We start from the raw sequence: 19,488 nt of genomic DNA, 5'->3' as shown, positions 1-19,488 counted from the left end.
TTAAGATTTGTCTAATTATACTTCAGATGTTTGAAAGATGGAAGTGGTATTTATCTCTAAACTTTGCATTATGAAACTACCATTTGGCAAATTAAAAGCCCTCCTTCTCTCATCAAACATTTAGAGAGAAATTCAGGCGGTGTAAGGAGTAGCATTAATGTTAGTCATGGAAGTGAAAAATGGATTCTCGAAAGTCTGGAAAATAGAGACACAGAACTGGTGTTTAGCCCAGCAAGTAAAATCACAAGCTGAAATCTTAGGATTTTTTGAAGGTAAACTGCATGGCAAGCTATTGGTGTTCAATTTAGATCATAGAATCAGAAACAGAGAATCATAGAATGGCCTGAGTTGGAAGGAACCTTAAAGATGAACTTTTTTCAACATTTCTGGCATGGAGAGGGAACCTTCCACTAGGCTAGATTATTCAGAGACCCATCCAGCCTGGTCTTGAGCACCTCAAGGGTTGTGAAGTCCACAGCTTCTCTTGGCAATCTGTTGCAGTTCCTCACCATACTCACATTACAGAATTTCTTCCTAATACCTAATGTAAACCTCCCCTCCTTCAGTTTAAAACCATTGCTCCTTGTCCTGTCACTACACTCTCTTGCAAAAAGACCCTCTCCAGCTCTCTTGTGACCCCTTTGGTAGGCGTGGTTTGGTACTGGAAGGTGCTGTAAGGTCTCATGTGAGCCTTTGCTTCCCCAGGATGAACAACCCCAATGGTCTCAGCCTTTCCTCACAGGAGAGGTGCTCCAGCCCCCTGATCATCTTTGTGGCCTCCTCTGGACTTGCCAGAGCAAGTCCATGGCCTTCTTTATGCTGTAGACCCCAGAACTGGATGCAGTGCTCCAGGTGGGTCCCACCAGAGCGGAGTAGAGGGAGAGAATCACCTGCCTCAACCTGCAGGCTACACTGCTCTGGATACAACTCAGGATACAATTGGCTTTCTGGTCTGCAAGTTGCACATGGCTGAGTCGTATTGAGGTTTTTGTCCACAAACACCTCCTGATCTTTCTCCCCAGGACTAATGTCAATCCATTCTCCACCCAGACTGTACTTCTGTTTGGGATTGTGACAACTCAGGTGCAGGACCTGGCACTTGGCTGTGCTGAACTTTGTACAGACCCACCTCTTGAGACTGTCCAGGTCCCTTTGGATGGAATCCCTTCCCTCCAGTGTAGTGACCACACCACAGAGCTCAGTGTCATCAGTGAACTTGCTGAGGGTGCATCCCATTGTCCATGTCACTGGCAAAGAGGTTAAATAGTGTCCCAACATTGATCCTGAGGGACATCAGCGGTCTCCACTTAGATATTGAGCTGTTGACTGCAAGTCTTTGAGTGTTACTATCTAGCCAATTTTTTAACCACCAAGTGGTTAAAAATCCATCAAATCCATGTCTTTAGAGTTTAGAGACAGAGATGTTGTGCCAGACAATGTCAAATGCTTTGCACAAATCCAGGTAGAGGAATGTCTGTTACCCTGCCCTTGTCCACCACTGCTGCAAACCCATCATAGAAGGTAACCAAATTTGTCGGGCACAGTTTGCCCTTACTGAAGCCATGCAGGTTGTCAACAATCATCTCTTTCTTTTCCATGTACCTTAGCACAGTTTTCAGGAGAATCTCCTCCATGATCTTACCAAGCACTGAGATGAGACTGACTGGCCTGTAGTTCCCTGGGTGTTCCTTGTTTCCCTTTTTGAAAATAGCTCATTATCCTATCAGTGGGTGTTTGACTAGACTGCCATGACTTCTCAAATGTGATGGTTGATGGCTTAGAAACTTCCTCAGGACTCAAGGAAGTAATCATGGATTGTGTACCTTTATGTTCCTTAGATGTTCATGAACCCAGTCATGTCCTACAGCAGGCAGTTCTTCATTCTCCCAATACTTGCTTGGGGATGGCAGTCATGATTTTGAATATGTGGTTTTCTTCCAGGCAGAATATCACAAGTATGGACTCCATTTCTAGAAACATTATGTGAGAAGACAGAAAGCATTTCTGAGACATCATCCCAAAAGCAAAGGCACAGTTCAACACAGAACAACTTTTTTTTATCTTCAGTGATTGATACAGCCAGGCTGGTACAGCACTCTGCAGTTCTGTTCAGGAAAAGTCAGATCTCAGAAATAATTCACATGGCTATTCCTTCAATGTGGAACAGAACTGTGGAACTATTGAAAGCTTACAAAAAAACCATGTGTGTGTTAAGTAGTAACTCAATCCATAAAATATCCTGCTGAAGCAAAGGGGACAAAATTATGTGATACTGTAACATCCTCACTGATGGCATAAGCACCTCCCATTTATATGGGAAGGCTTCTGTATTTTAGATGGGCATCAATGGATAAGGACTGTATAAAATTGGAGGCAATAGAAAGACAAGGATCTTCAAAAGTCCTTAAATCTCAAAACATCACCCAGGGATTTCAAGGAAACTTTTGAACCTATGTTATAAACCTGAACTCCACCTTCCCTAAACAGATAGGGAAAAGTATTATATTCCTGCACTGAACTAATCCCTTCAAAGTCAGTCATGATTAGCCAAAAAACAGCTGAAGGATTTCAGTGGGTCCCATAGCTATAGCCATTCCTTCCCTTCTCTCTCTGATCTTCTTGGGAAAATCTAGTGAAGCTCCCCCGCATTTATCAGATTGCGGTTTGGGTTTGTTTCTTTTTTTGAAGGCTACTATATAATACTTACCTCAAATGCTCAATCAATCCTGACACAGAACAATACTGTAATTTTAAATTGAAAGCTTAAATTGAAATATTATCCCCTTGTGAAAGCCCAGTCTAAAGCATAAACCACTAGCTGGCTGTGCCCAAAAGACTGTGTCACATTTTCTCTCATTCACAGCTTTTAGACTGTTGACACTACCTCAATCCTCAAGTAGGGCAACTACAGCTTTGAACAAAAGACCAAGAAAAGGATCATTTTCTTCAACACTAAATAAATTTGACACAATTAAGAGCATTCTTGTGTTTGTGGACCAGAAATCTTTTGCTTCCAGATGCCAAAGCTAAATGACGAGGCATCATACTAACTGCAAAAGTAAAAAGCTACTCACTATTACTTGCAGCCTAGCTTTGTACCAGAACTAAGCTGTTGTATCTTCTAGGTCATATTCCCTTGTTCTGCTTTGTATATTACATCCTATTCAATATTCTTCAATTCAAAATATACCATCTTCAGAGAATATCAGTAGACTGGCTATTTGAAGTAGTATTGCTTCACTGCACATGGGCTGAGCTTCTGAATATCTGAAGCGTGGCTGGCATACTGACATTCAAGTAAGGCCCTCTGAAAGTGATGGATGTCCTATCTATAGACTAGCTAATAACTCAGAGCCAATGTCAGGGAACCCACCAACCTTACGCAAAAACGCATGTGGAGATCCCCCTTGTTCTACCCCAGTTCTTGGCTGTGTATGTATGGTACCAGCACACTGCTCCCAGGTCCTGAAGAAGCTACACACCCCTAATACAGTCTTTTCTCGAAGGATACTTTTGCATCTTTCCCAGGGAAACCACTGGAAGTTTTACTATCTTACTCCATTATCACTTTCTAACTACCTGTAAAGAGATCTGTTCCTGGTATGAAGCAGTGTTTTAACTCTGTTAAGATCCCACTAGGATTCTGACCATCTCAGCCCATTCCATTCCATCCCACACCATCCCATCCTGTCTCACCCTGTCCTGTCCCATGCATTCTGTCTCATGCATTTCTTCTACCAGCTCTCTTCTTTTCACTGTGCATTTTGCAGTTCATCAGTATGGGAAAGCTTTTCAAGGGAGAAGAAATCACCCATAGCTATGTTCGTTTATTTTACTGCTGAAAATGACATTTAATTGCCAGCAATGCATAACTAATGCAGCTATAAAAAACAACACTGAATTCTGTTTTCCCTCATATATCATTGATAAAGCTGTCAGCTAAAGCTTTTCTTTTTCACTTTTGTCCCTAGGGATCATGACTGACCTAAAAGGAACTTAGTTGGCTTTTAGAAATACTGGTTGTTTGAAGTCATGATGAAGGACAGATGGAATTAAAATCCCACAGAGCTCTTTTTAGAAAGAGTTTTCTAATGACAGCTGGATTTTAGCCAAGCCATTGTCTCTGTTTCTGAATGTTGACAGCAGCAACACTTAGCAAGTACCTATATCTGGTCAGATGACAATCTCAAGAACAAATGCAAATAAATTGTTTCAGCATTCAAAAAAGAAAAAGGAAAAACATGGGTAGTTTAGGTAGTTATTACTCCTTTTTAAAAGTAGTGTTTGTGCTTCACTTCAGCAGCAAAAGAAAAAAAAACATTACTAAAAATAAGGCTGTATTAGAAGAAATGTATTCAGGGGAAAAGGGATGTGCTCAGGAGGTAAACACAAATCTATTCTGTAAAGAAAATGATCTTGTAAAGAAATGTTATGAGGGAAGATGAGATTATGTTTTAAGTCTCCTTTTTTCAACACTTATTGACAGGCATTTGAATACTGCCTTTCCAGCTGCCTTCAGATGCAAGCAACAAGATCTGGCTTTTGGGTCAGAAAACATCTAGATTTCTATTTTTAATTTTGGAATCACAAGCATTCTTAATCTCTTCAAATTTGAATGGCTCTTTCTTTGGAGCTATTTTCTCTACTCTTACCTACCACTGAGTGCCCTCCTGCTTCCAGTCCTTGTACATTTTTCAGGCCTCCTCGCCTCTCAATGCTTTCTTACTAGAATGCAAAGCATAAATCTCACTTGCTGACAACTCCAATTTCAATTAAGCCACAACGTGGCTTTTTTGCTTTGGAAAATTTTCTCATATTTATTTTCCTTCAATTCAGACTTTTCCAATAGACCGTCTTACAAAAAAAAGCAGAAGATAGGATTAGGAAGTATTAGGATCTATACTGCTGCCCCTGAGTTTCTTTGACTCTGTCCTCTGCTTGAGCCTTGTGTCTTACTCTTGAAGAGTGTTCTAGTTCCTTGAAATCAGTGGAAAGTGAGAGATACAAGAGCACTATCGGAGTGACTGTGAAAACCTATTTTGTCAGAGTATGTGTGCAAACTTTATTTTCACAAAATTATTTAGATGCCCCGAGTGTTGCAATTGGTTTTTAAAAAACCTTTGAAACTAAATAAACTAATTCATTTGGATTGGGCTTCTCCCTGTTCTCTCTTCGGAAGATCAGAATGATTTTGCAGTTCCACAGAAAGTTTGAAGCCATTTAAAGGTGTGCCACAATCTTTTTTCCAATTATACTGATAAGTAAGGAAGGCCACCTCCTTCACCTAACATCTTGAGAAAAACCAGAACTATGACACAGTCTGGGCAGCTCCAGTTAATGAATGGTGCTCATTATATCAAGAATGAATTGGCAAGGCTACAGCAAAGTAGCTCCATCAACGAGTTTATCCCTGTGATACGGTTAAGCTGCTGGAATGTGCATTTCTGCTATGTCGCCAAAACAAATTAACCTCTGGTATAAAAGCCATTATTCTTTATTCTAGTACTGCAAAAGACTTAAACATTCAGAGCTTAATGACGACATTCCTTTTCAAATAAACCTGTCTTACTACATGCGAGAGAGAACTTGACTGCTGGTCAGAGAAGAGGCCCAGGAAAAGGTAAATTGTGAGGACTTCAGATCAATCAATAACTTTCTTTGTAACCTGTACTAAGTAATTTGATCTCTTTTTCAGTGGCTTCAATGGCAAAAAACCAAATGGATAAAGTCTGACATTTAGAACATTTCTTAATCCTGGTTGATCAAAAGTAGCACAGGTTCTCAGGTACAAATAGAAAATTAACTTTTAAATTTCTAATAATAATAAGCTGGAGGCTATTTATCAGGACAAAATAAGCATTTCTCATGCTGAGAAGAACTTGAGTCTTCATGTTCCTAATACAGATGGCCAGTAAAGGAATGCTGACAAAACAGAGCTTCCAGAGACATTTATCAGCTGGAAACGAAATGTCAGGTGTTGCCATAAAACCTACCATCAATGCTTTCCAGATGTGACATCAATGTTATTTTCCAAGAAACAGGCCCCACTGACCTAAATATAGAGATTTTGTGGGTAAGGACTACGTTACAAAAAATGTCTTATCCACAAAGGTTAAACTGAAAGGGGAAAGCAACTTGCTTGGGATCATGTAAGAGAGACAAGCCATATTTCCTAATCAGAGCTGAAGCAAATCCAAAACCAGTCAGTCCTTATATATAACCCCAATTACTCCCTCTGTCCATAAGAAAACAAAGGCAGTGAGAAGGAAATCAAAATACCAGCAAAAGGATGATGTAAATTAGACCATATTTGCTTATTTAAATATCAGGAAGGAATTGTGCATAGTAGTGAGCATTCAAAATAGGTTATAAGATACATTAAAGAATAGAATTATTTGATTAATGAAGACCATAATTACATCACAGATAGATTTACACTGCATACTAAGTTGCATTATTTTATTATTTTTTATGTATTTTATATACGTATTTATTAAGACCTAGGGAAATGGAAAGTTTTAGTAATGCTGACGACCAAAGAAAGCTGTACGACCGAACCCCCAAAAAAGTGTGAATGTAGTGCTTTTAGAATGAAGATACAAAAGAAACTCATGTTTCTAGAAAAAACTGGAAAATACACAGGAGAGCCTTACGTGTATTTTTACACCAGGATGTGGAAATTGAATGGCTCTCCATAACATGTAGGTCTTATATGTTAAATAGCAATAATGTCTACCTAATACTCTAAAATTAGAAATAAACTTCAAATCAATTTTTTACAGAAAGCATTTTAAAAAAAAATGCTGTCAATATAATTTAGAAATTAGCCTACATTTTGCTTTTTTTAATAAATGAAAAATTTCCTATATGCTCTTTCTATTTCTTTCAGAAAAAAAAAAAAGAAGGAAAAGGAAAGAAAAAAAAAATTCTTGGTGGCAGTATGTTTCCATTTCACTCATTAAAGTCCTATTTACTAGTTCTGAGTCTCCTACCTGAGTGACCACATGCTGCCCTTCAGGAGTGCCCACTTATGGCTGGCTTATGAGTACTAGTGTAAAAACAGGAAATACACTCCTGCTAGTGTAGTGTCTAAGGCCCAAAAGACTTTCCTTTTTCTATAAAAATCTCAGGCCCACTTTTTAAAACAGATTTTAAGTGGTTCGGAACATCATAAATCTCTGCTACCAATGGCAAGTGGGGTGAGAGGCTAGCAGAAGGATTTTGTGACTAATTAAACAAAAGCACATCACAGGAATGTCAGTTAAGGTTTATGGTCTTGAGATTTGCTGTTTTAAAGACAGCCTGTGTTTGCAATAAGGGGGACTTCAAAAGGCAGGCTGTATTTCTCAAACAAAGGCATTGACTCATGCTGAAAAATCCTCCATTCTTAGCTCAGTCTCAGAAGAAATGGCAATGGTGTAATCTCACGACTGTTTATAGCAAGAAATCCTGCATCTTTGTGACTGCACAGCATACTTAGAAAGAAAAGTAAGATCAGTAATTATAAAGCTGCCATCAGAAAGGGGCTGTGAGAAGACTTTGCCTTACTGCAACCTCAGATCTGACACACAAGTTCTAACAATTACAGGCACTTCTCCTCTAAGTGCTCCAAAAAGAGAGATCCAGGTACCACAATGAAGAGAAACAATCTTTACAAAAATCAACGTTTTCAAAGCCATTTTCCAAGCATCAAGATGGGACCAATTAAACACAGGACAAAACTAAGTCTATGCCACATGCAACTTTGAGAACTTGAGCAGCCTGTTCCACCCCAACTATCCACTGACCCAGCAATGATCTGAGTATGTAGAGAGAAGCTGAAATAATTTCTTGTGCTCAAGATAGATGACAGCAGATGTGCCTTTCACTTCTGCACATGGTCTTTCTACTTCTGGCTTTCCCATCTGCCTGTGACTGGAGCCTGTAATGAAAAATTGTGGAAGCTTCTGCCTACTGCTGCCCTATATATGAAACTGCAATTTCATGTGTACAAATTTATGTGGACGCTGAACTAGGTAGTCAAAGATCCTCTGTGAAAGTGCAAAGTTGCGCACCAGCCTCCACACAAAGTATGAGAGTTACTGAGGAAATGTTATTGCAGAGGGCAAGGGATCCATTCCTGCTTGTTCTTTATTCTTGTGTGATTTCACTGCATTGCATTTTTCTTATCTAAAAAGCATAGAAAGCCTGCACTGTCCCTGTTGCAGACCTGGATACAACTGCCAAACATCTTGGTCAAATGGAAAGGAATCCTGCTGAGACTGGACATCTTGTGATGAGTCTGCAGTGTACACAAATGTCATGCAAAATCCCTGACTTAATGTTTTCAATTGAGAAACAGTCATATCCTGTAGCATCCTCTACTCACACATGCACACACTGATAAAGATGAGACATAACATTTGTGCTTGGGAGTTTAACTGCAGATAAAAATTCAATCATTTCTGGCAGGCCATAACATCCTAATTTCTCAGAAGACTTGCAGGTGACCCATTAAACTTCCTTCAACTCTACTCTAGGAAATAAACCAATCCAATGCTTCCCACTTCAGCCTGTGATTCTTAAATGCTTGCAGTTGTGATTTGTGGAGACAGAGCTGTGGTTATTAAAGTTCAAATTAATGTCTTATTTGAGACGCACAATCGGGATGCTCTCTATATAGGTTTGTATTTCTCTTGAAGAAAGCTGATCTTCTCTATAAGAAGTTAGCAAGTTGACTATGTGTCAAAGCACAATATGATCACTGGAAAACTCTGCTTGCCTTCTCATTGCATCTGTGTGTATGTGTACTACAAAGAAAAAAAGAAAGTGTTTCTTTCAGTGTAGCATCACTAATCTCATACAGTACAATTAGGCTATTGTTGATAAGGTTTGACTACAGGCATTTTTTGTTTATGCTTGAGATTATAATTCCAGGCAGAACCTGACTTCCCTGTGCTTTATAATGTTCCAAAAGTCTTCCATAAAATGCAAACACAGCTGCATTGTTTCAGTGTGCTTCTTGAAAGTCCTTCTGGTCCAAACTGCTGGTAGCACCTGATACCTTTGGTAAGCACTGGAAAAGGCAGAGATATGAAGAACGGGCAAAAGGAATCAAGTACTATGCAAGCTAAAAAACTGTATTTAAGAGAGAAACTGAATCTATGTGGCAAATGATACAAAGAAAATGCTTAATTGCTCACATGCTAAAGCAGCAACTCCAGGAAACTGAAATGTAAAACCACCCTGTAACTGGTAGGAACAGTGAGAAAGACCTGTACGAAAGAGATCAATGACTCTGGAATTACTGAAACCTCAAATAACAAAGAATATACCTATGAATCAGTTCACTAATATAACCCCCTAGAAGGTAATGAAGTAAGGGGCGCTCATCTAGAAAATGATACAGAAACACTTTGTAAACATTCCACTTATTAAGAAGCTGTTACAATGGTTAGGCATATATGCTATGTTAGAAGATGTCTGCTGAATGTTTTCTGCAGATGCAGAGAAAACATTTTTATAATTTCAAAAAAGATTGCACCAAACTGCTTTCACTGGTTTTCCATTACTACATGCTATCTCACATTTTCAGAAAGAATTTAAACTTGAAAATAAATATATTTTTTTTGGATGACATAAAATTAGGGGTGTGGCAAGTGAAAACAAAAGTAAGCAGAGAACAGCCTCAAATCACTTGGGTGAGCTGAATTCCTTCGTACTCTAAACTTAAGCAGGTTTAGATGAACAAAAGGAGGCAAAAGTGTCCTATAACAAGTTTGAAAAGGGCATGGGGCCAAATGGACAAGGAACTCACTAGAAATTCAGTGATACAGTGACAGAACAGTAAAGAAACAGGAAGAATCCAAACAGAGAGAAGTAGTAGCACATGCTTCCATATGTAAAATGATGAGATCAGTGTAAAAATAATGGAATTCTACAGTCCACATTTTCAGGAGATTTTGACAGAAAGGTATCTCAAAAAAGTCTTTGACTGGTGATGGAAACACCACATACTAATGGAACTATTACACCATCACAGGGCTGTTCAAAGGATCCACTCACCTTTTACTCCCAATGGATTTGGAAGGCCCGAGTACCCATGGTAGTAATAACAACCTAATGGTCCACTCACACTTTGCTAACCGGAAGGAGATTCAAATGACACAGGAAAAACAACACAGACAAGATCTTTTTATATCCTTACATTGCGAGTGGTGATTGTGACAGGTGAAGAAAATGATAGCCGAAATACAAATCATATATCTGTGCAGCTCAGATCACACAAAGCAGTGAAATTTAAGAGGTTTTAACCCATTAGATTTTGATGTCTGAATATAATCCAGAAGATCGAAAAATTTCTGAATATAATGTATCTCCTTTCAATTGTTAGTTCGAATACCCTAGATGTTGCTGTCACTGTTTGCTGGTCTTGTAACATCTTTGTTTTCTCCTGTCTCTCATCCACGGTTTCCTCCTTACCCAACATTCACACAACTGCACTTCATTTTCACTGCTACAAGGTGAGACATCCATCACGAGGTAAGCCACTGGGCAAATCTCAAGGCATTTCATTACTGCACATTACCACAAAGAAAACGTGCAGCTCTGGGCAACCACAACAGAGTTATCATAATCCTTTGATGTCTTCCCATGAGTCGAAATTAACCAAACCCAGTCCAACCACAGAGTCTTCAAAGTATATCTAAACATCCACTAGATGCCCAAAGGATTAATAATGCCTGCTAACCACACAAGAAAGAAATAACTTGTCTCTCACCATTCCCTTTCTCTGCCCACATAGGATGTTTGGTATTGCTACAAGATGACATTCAGTGAGGTCAAAACAGAAAAACTGGTACCATCAACTGGTATTCATGTATTACCATGTAGGATTTATGCTTCCTTCAGAAAACTTTCAGAGTGAACAGAATTGGTGAGAAAGCAGATGAGGTGGCATTATGGTCAGAAACAGTAGATAACACAAATTTGCTGAAGGAATACTTTCCTTTTATGTAGACTGATGAAATGAAGTTTTCATTTTTTATCCTTGGATAATGACTCACAAGAATGAGTAAGGAAAAAAATTATTTTTTATACAAAACCTATCACTTGCAATAGTGTAAAAAGGAATTGACATGAATTTGAGAGGAATTCTTCATTTCTTTTCTGTCACTGCTAAGAATAAGAGCAAGTTATTATACATGTAAAGCTGTAAGCCGGTAATTAGTAGAATATTCAGTGTCTGGGACAGAAGACAGAAGTTGATAGTGAAGCAGTGGATGAGTAATGATACACAAAGAATTGTCCTCATTGATCAGAAGATGACACAGTGTAGCAAAGAAGAAGAGAAGGATGGTGAGGGCAAGTGAAAGAAGGGCATGACATATGATTGTGTCATCAGTGAGTAAGCCTTGGTGTTTCAATGATGTCCATGGGTTTAACACGTAAGTTTTGAGTTATAAACCATGGTAGGAAACTCTCAGAAACCATGTGTTCCCTGGTATAGTCTTGATACTACCATGTACCACAGAATATGAGGGATAATTCCTAGCAGAGATACAGAGTGAGCTAAGGCATATATACTCAATCTGTAAAAACAAGCTTGCTGTGTGGCCCATTCAGCAGAAGACACTCAGACATACTAAAAATTTATCCAGTTCTTTTAATTGGTATTTACTTCTCCATATTACTCACAATTTTTTCCCAATCTTAAAGCATTTCCTGGTAAATTGACGGCACTTTTAACCTTCTCATAAATCCACTACATGGCCCTCACTCTCCTTTTCTGAGTGAATGCGAATGCCACTTAGTCTTTCAAGTCAATAACCTAGGAATTATCATTGACTACACCCTCCCATGTCTTTACTGGCAGGTTAGAGCTAAATTCTGAGCATTGTTATCACAAAACATTTCTACAGCTTAGACTCTTCTATCTACATAGCTTGCTAAAACTCTTCTAAAAAGACTGCTGTGTCTCATGTCAGTCCCTAAGAAACTTTCCTCCCTGGCCTTTTCCAGATTGACCTGCTCAGTATGTTATTGCCAGTGTTTTATCGTTATCTTTCATTTTGACTGGTTATCTTTCTTTCAGTACCGCATCTCTGACTTCCCTTCCTTGTCTTTCAAGGCCTTTCATGGACTAACCCAAGCATGGACACCCTAGCTGACCCCTAAACCAGAGGGCTAGGAACCACAAGACACCATATCCCTCTGAGATCTGAGTAGAGCAAGAACATCATTCTACAAAGATGACAGTAGCTCCCCAGAAGACCCACAATTCTATCTGTGGTTTGGGGCGAAGCTGGGTCCTAGCATTGTCTCACAGTGCCAGCTTCAGAAACTCTTGCTGGCTTACTTTCTCCCAAGAGAGGAGCTGACAATACTCAGCAGCCTGTTCCACCCCAGCCCTGGTGACATGACGTAGACTTAGAACAGCCGCTATACTTCAATAGCTTGAGAAATGCATGTAGTCTGTTTGCTTCCCCAGAGCAACTTCACACTCAATATCATAAAGTGGTTGAAATTTCAACTATAGCTGAGTATTATATAATCCTGCTATCACTACTTATCACATAAAAAATATTGTTTCTTTGTGCTCCCCTTTCTGCATATAATCATCAGCTGTATTTTACTTCAAATTTCCACATCTGTTTGGAATTTACATTTATTTTGTCCAATATGGGTGTAGGACTTGGCATAGAAGAGATTGAGGCTCCAGGAGAGAGCTTCCACAATAATTTAAACACTCACCTATTGTTGGCTCTTTCAACAGGGTGTCATTCAAACTCCAGAGTATTTCCTCCTGCACATTTCTGCATGTGTCTCTTATGATTGCACTGTATGAAATGTGTGGACACTGCCTCAATAAACATACTTAAATAGAAGGTATTTGCTGTTCTAAAGCAGCATCACCTTGCTTCACACTTCTTTAAATCTGTTCAGGTTCTTTCATTTGATGTTGCTTTCCTGTGGAATACAGCTGTCACTTTCCTTCTGGTCCAAACCTTCCAAAAACAGTCTTGTAGCAATCGAAAATATCACAAGCAGCTGGCACAGCGCTTGCTATTTTAGGAGTAGGAGCCCTCACAAAGTGGGTCTAAACCAGCACCTTCCTCCATCCCATGACAGGACAAGCAGATTATCCTGGAACAAGTCAGGAATATGAGCTGTAAATGCTGGTCAGCTGTGTGCTGTGATTCCTGAAATTTGTGCAGCTACGTTGTTCAGCAATTGCATTTCTATCTCGGGGCAGAGACTGGCAGCAGAGAACTCCCACCAATGTGTCCACATGCAAAGGAGTGGCCACATTGCACAGAGATGTCTGGAGCTGCACTGTGCTAGAAACAGATTGCAGTGCAGGGCTTAAATCTACCACACAAAGGTTTTCGTGGCCTCTTGCTCTCTTCAGTTTCCCTCTGTTATCTTCAGCTTTTGTGCTTACCCTATGTCTCAGAGCAGACAGAAGATACTTTTCTTGCAGGCACTCAGCTTTCACATTGGTGTTTACAGAGCATTGGTAACTTCCACAAGCCATTTACGGAGCAGAAAGCTAAATACACACACAAAAAAAAAAATTGAAAGAAGGAAATGGCTTTTTCCTTCTATCCATTACTGCTTGCATGATAATAGCTTTATTCTGCCAATGGCTGAGAATCTCCTGTAAGGAAGTGAGTTCTGTCATTATTTTAATGTAATTTGAGTGCACTCAGAGCCTTGCAAAGGCACTTGACACCTCACAGGAGCAGATGCTAAATGCTCAGTACATTAACCATTCAACTGTTACCCTCAACCTTTTTGATAATAGGGTTATTTAAAATGCCACATACTACTGCTCAAATATTAATAACTCTTCTCCTGATCTCTGCTAAATAAAATAAATAACTCACTAATCATGACTTAGTTATCTTCTGCAAATAACAATGCATGAAATGGACACTTATCTTGGACTTCTTACATAAACAATATTCTCTATCTGAGAAACTGGCAGTTTGCTACAACCTAATTTGGCAACCAAAAAATATTCCACTTAATGCTTACTAAGTAGCTTCACAAAACTGTCTGGGTAGTTCTCCTGAGGTTTTCTAAGCAAAACAGAAAGTTTTCACTACTAGACTCTGCTTTCTTTTTCATAGACAGAAGTAGAGGGCACACTAATAATGTATTTTCAAAAATCTTTCTTCTTCCATAGAGGAAACAGCTGACACTGAAGATTTCTTTAATGTTTGGTAGGTATTTGGAGACAGTGGTTTATTGGTATACAAAACATCTATAAACACACTCCTGCAGTATTCAAGAGGGCAGTAAGATTGAAATAAACTCTAATTTTCCCAAATTAGAAGCAGCCAGACTCTGCCCTCAACTACACTTCTGCCTGGAAGGCAAGGTACAAAAAATTAGGAAAGTATTTATGTTGTTTAGTCCAGAAAGTACCTTGGAAGCTTCTTCTATGTGGACTTTTACTTGGATGATTATGAAAAATAATGACTCAGAAAAGCCACAAAAGGTAATGAGATTCTTCCACATTGATCAATGCATCAATATGTCAATAAACATATGAGGCTGTGGAAATTTACAGGAATTTGTGGACCTTGAAACAGCTGAAAAAGTTCAATTCATTGACCTACTGCGCCACCTAGCCTCGTCTGGAGGACATTTTCTCCTGGAATCTGTTGTCACGGAACAATGTGTATCAATCAAGAAGTATATTTAAATATTGAATACACAGTGGAGTATTTCCATAGGTAAAACATCCTAGTATGATGGTGGTATTTTGGAGCGTGTGTTTCTCATCTCTAAAGACTTTATAGCTAAATCAGAAAAGCTACCCTTTTAGAAAAAGACATGATCTGCAAACCTCTATAAATACGTCATCAGAGAAAAAACCATCATACTGCTAAGTGGCACAAGTGCAACCTTGTGTGGGACCTACACCCTATGTAAACACTCCCTACGTCACCAGCTGGCCACAATTGTTTTTTTTCAGGGAAGCAATGTGAAGAAAACAGAACTTTTTTGTTCTGGTTTTGTCTGGGATACAGTTAGTTTCTTCTCTGTAGGTGATACCATGCTGTGTTTTGGATTCTGTATGAGAATCATCTTGATAACACACTAATGTTTTGATTTCTGCCAACTAATGTTTGTCCTAGTTCAATGACTTTTTTTTTTTTTGTCATGCTCTGCCAGTGAAAAGGTACCCAAAAAAAGCTGGGAGGGAGCACAGCCAGAACAGGTGACCTGAACTGGACAGACGGATATTCCCTACCATAGAACACCATACTCAGTACATAAACTGGGGAATTACCTGGAAGCAGTGCTGATCAGGGTGCAAGGAGTGGGTCTGGCACTGCTCAATGCGGGGTGAGTAACTATTGTGCATCAATTGTTTTTCCTTGAGTTTTGTTTCTTCCCTTTTTAAATTTGCTATCATTCATATATTTTACATTTTACTTTTCAATTTACGTTTCAATTACTAAACTTTCCTTACCTCAACCTCCAAGTTCTACTCTTGAGTCTTCTTCCCATTCCACCGGGAGCGGGTTGGGTGAGTGCTTAACTGCTCAGGCTATACCATGACAGAGTTCTGCCTCCAGGAGAGGCTTGCTGTTACAACTTTAGGGTTGGAACAGCGGCTGCCGGAATGCCCACAATCCCCTGAGGCACGGACAATACTTGAGAGTATGCCCAGGAGCAGCTCTAATGACATATATTCTTTGGGCAGTTCCTTGCAGAGTCTGCCTCCTCCCTACTTAATGGTCATTAACTGGCACTGTCAGCCACAGCGTTCCCAGCTCCTGGCACCCCACACTTAGGAATGATTGCTTGGTGCTCTCAGTTCACTAATCCAGGATGTGCTTCTAATGCCTCCAAGTCAGACTGCCTCAGCATCGCCTAAGTGCACTGTGCAACACAACACAACACAACACTGGCCTTGCCACAGATTCTTTTATTCAGTGTGGCAGACAGGAAATACTGCACTAAATTTCATCAAACCACTGAGCCTAAGCATCCAAAGAATCAAAGCTGCAATTTTCTTTAAATAATATGGCCAGCCTTTTATACATTACATCATACATTCACACTATATCATCTTCTATTGTGAATTTATGATTAATTTCTAATTGATTAATTACCTTATTCATTCACCAAATACACACTCAAGTTTCAACCAGTAATAAAACTATTCGTGGTGTATAACTTAAATCTAGGCATTTCAGCCTATTGAAGATAAAGTACATGACACTAACGTACTTAAAATTTCAAGACCTCCTGCCCTCCCATTCCTTTAAATTTCACACATCCTAAGCCAGACTCTACATTCTGGGGAAAGAGGAAAAAGATAACTCATTAATTCTCATTGGCAGGAATTTGAATTTCTACTTCTGGCACATTCACAAAACACCCGACTCTCTTCATTTTTCCAGTAAATGCAGTAGGTTTTCATCCAGGATGTTTCAACAATATATAAAGATAAGATCCTGATTGTTGCTGAGGTATTCGGAGTTATGTCTGAGAAAACTTACCTCATCTTTTAAGGCTTGTTTCTGCTTTTCACAGACTTTCTACTGAACAAGATTTTCAGGAACAAGAATGTTGAATACAGCAATTCAAAGACAAGACATGGAACAAAACAAACTGTCTTTTTTTCCATTTGCATCACCAATGGGCTTAAAAAGTCCTTTTCCAATTCATTTTATTGACTACTGTGAACTGAAAAACAGGCATATAAAGGTAGCACTACCTTTTCAAGATGCTACTGTCAGTCATTTATTCAGTTGAAAAACTCAGTAGGGTTAAAATTTTCTATACCAGTTGTCTCTTGCAGGCCTCTGTTTGTTTTCTTAAACTTCAGTCCAAGTGACTTTGCAGTTTCTAGTAATCATATTTAATGGAAACCCAGACTTGTTTAGAGCTGTCTTGTTGCAGTGGGGATACTGCAACACGCATATATCAAACCAGGAGTCCCGTGGAAAGGAAATATATACGGACAGACAGATTCTTGCTAGATGTTTCAGAGAGATGTTTATTTCTCCAGCCGCATGGCCGGGGCTCTGCCGAGGAACTGTTCCAGTCACGGGACCAAGGGTCCTTCTGCCCGCGCAGGGAACACAAACCAACCAATGGGAACGAGGCTGAGCAGGGGCAGGGAAGCCCCGTGTCTGTGCCCTCAGGGCCCCTCTCCCAGGGCTACACGGCGGGGGAGAGACTCCAGCACTGTCCCACTATCTCCAATGCTTGATTGGAAATCCCCATGCTCATTTTAAATAACTGGCTGAGAAGCCTGAAACCATCTAGCTGCAGCAGCCCATTCAAGCTACTAATTCAGATTTTTCCATGTGGTTTACAGTAGACATATGCTGAAACTGTGTGTAAAGCAAATAATTGTACTATGAGCTAGAATAGCATAGTATTAATTCAGAAAAGTGGAGCATCTATGGAAACAACTATTTTTTGTAGCAAACCTCACTTCCTACCCTCACCCTGTGGAAAACAGTCCTTTGCCTCAGTCTCAGTTGTTGCCTGTACTCTATCACATCTTGTCAGTGGATTGCTGTGCCCCAGAACTCAGGAATGGTTTTAGGCTAGTCCTGTGCCACCAGGGGGACTTTCACAGACAAGTGTCTTCGTGTCGTCTCCTGCTGGCTGTTATATCTCCAACTAGAATGCCGGATTTGCATCTGAAAGCACTACTGTTCAAACACTGGTATGATTTCTCCATCAGATATCAGGCAGATCTGTTCTTACATCCGCAGCACAGCAAAAATCCACAGGGAACCTTCTTCTCCTCCTTTTGAATATGCCCAAATCCATCATCCACTCAAAAAAGGCAGTTTTATCTGGATACAGATATGTACTGTATATATGTCCAGAATAAGTGCTGTCCAATGTAACCATAAAGGTCATCAAGTAGCCCTGCTACTACTATTATTTATAATGTTCTCATCACACAGAGAGAAATACTGGGCTCCTTTTTCACCCTTGCAAATTACCTCACAGAAAAAAACCCCCACAAACCCAGTAACAAAGCAAGTATGTATCCAGCATATTTGAGCACACAATCTCAATATACAAAAGTGGACAACTACTTTGTTCCACCACACCGTGCTGTTTACTCTTCTCTCCTGAAATGTTACATCACACTCTCCACGTTTTGTAAGTCCAAATACGGAATGAATTTTAACCCTTGACTCCCATGTAAACCAAAAATGTTTGCTTTTGATGTCTCTTCCTCTAGATTATCACAAGAGGGTAGCAGAGAGTTTCTCCCGAGAAAAACTGATCTGAAAATAAGACTGAAATGTCTCAAGTTTGGGACCCAGAGAGTGCGTGTTTTTGAGCTTACTTTGTTTCCGATGAGCCAGGAAACGACATAATTACATGTCGAGGCTCTCAGGCAGAAGCTAATTTCCCTTCTGGAATCCCGTCTAGCTATCCATTAACCCGAAAGTCTGAATACACTTGGCATCTCTACACTCAAATTCCTTGAAGAATTAGACTTCATATGTACAGAGTCGTTACAGTGTGAGGAGCATGCAGGCTGCACAAATGCTTCTGGAGTCAAAAACTAGGTGTGGGGATTCCCATGAAGCTCATTCCCAGAGTATGACTAGTGCATGTTGCATGCACTTGGCCCTTACAGGAAGATGCTGGGGACCACTGTTTTAAAATGCTAAGGCACACAGCCCTTTTATAATAGCCTACTGACCAGAGTGCTCAACCTGAAAGTAAAGAGAAGGATTCAATTCCCTCTTCAGTTGGAAGAATTTCAAATACATGCTTGGAATGGCCCCAAAGAATGACTAAAGGCACAGATTTAACAGTAGTGTAAATGGATACAGCCACTGCCCTCAAGTTAAAGCTGTCACTCTTTGGAAAGACAGAGAAGCATGGGGCCTGGAGAGTCAGACTACTTGTGCCTCATCCAATCCAACAGGAAAGAATAGTTCTGGGACATGGCTGGAATTTATCTACTCAGAGGAGAACTTAGGACTTTTAAAGATTCTTGGAAGGTGCTGTTCTCTAAACTACAAACAACCTAATTGGTAAATAAGTGCCTAAATGATGTAAGTAGTTATTAGGTAGTAATGAATCTATTATCTTGCACTGATGGACCCGAATGCATTTCTAATAACACCAGAAAATTTTGGTAGCTTTAGTTTCCAAGTAAGTTAGGTGGGGAAAAGATTAGAGATTGCTGCTAAATTGATGTACATAAATTTTGCTCATATGACATTGTGGATAAAGGACCACAGACAAAAAGATTATCTCGATTTTTTTTTTTTTTTTTTTAGTTTTTGAGCTGGATTTAAATATTTCAGCATAACTAAGCTGCAGATCTTCCACTCAACATCTGGGAGAAAATAAAATACAAAGGATCTACAGAATAAGTGAACTTCATATATCTCATTGTTCACTGGGAAAACAGACTTTGTGAAAAAAAGCAGATGTGAAACTATTACAGCTGGTGATGGGGTCAGTGGCTCTGACCCAGGAAGAGTTGACTGGTCT

Source organism: Corvus moneduloides, chromosome Z (genome assembly GCF_009650955.1).
Source record: "Corvus moneduloides isolate bCorMon1 chromosome Z, bCorMon1.pri, whole genome shotgun sequence".
Classification (NCBI taxonomy): domain Eukaryota; kingdom Metazoa; phylum Chordata; class Aves; order Passeriformes; family Corvidae; genus Corvus; species Corvus moneduloides.
The sequence above is the reverse complement of the archived record's forward strand: the minus strand, read 5'-3'. Positions refer to the sequence as shown.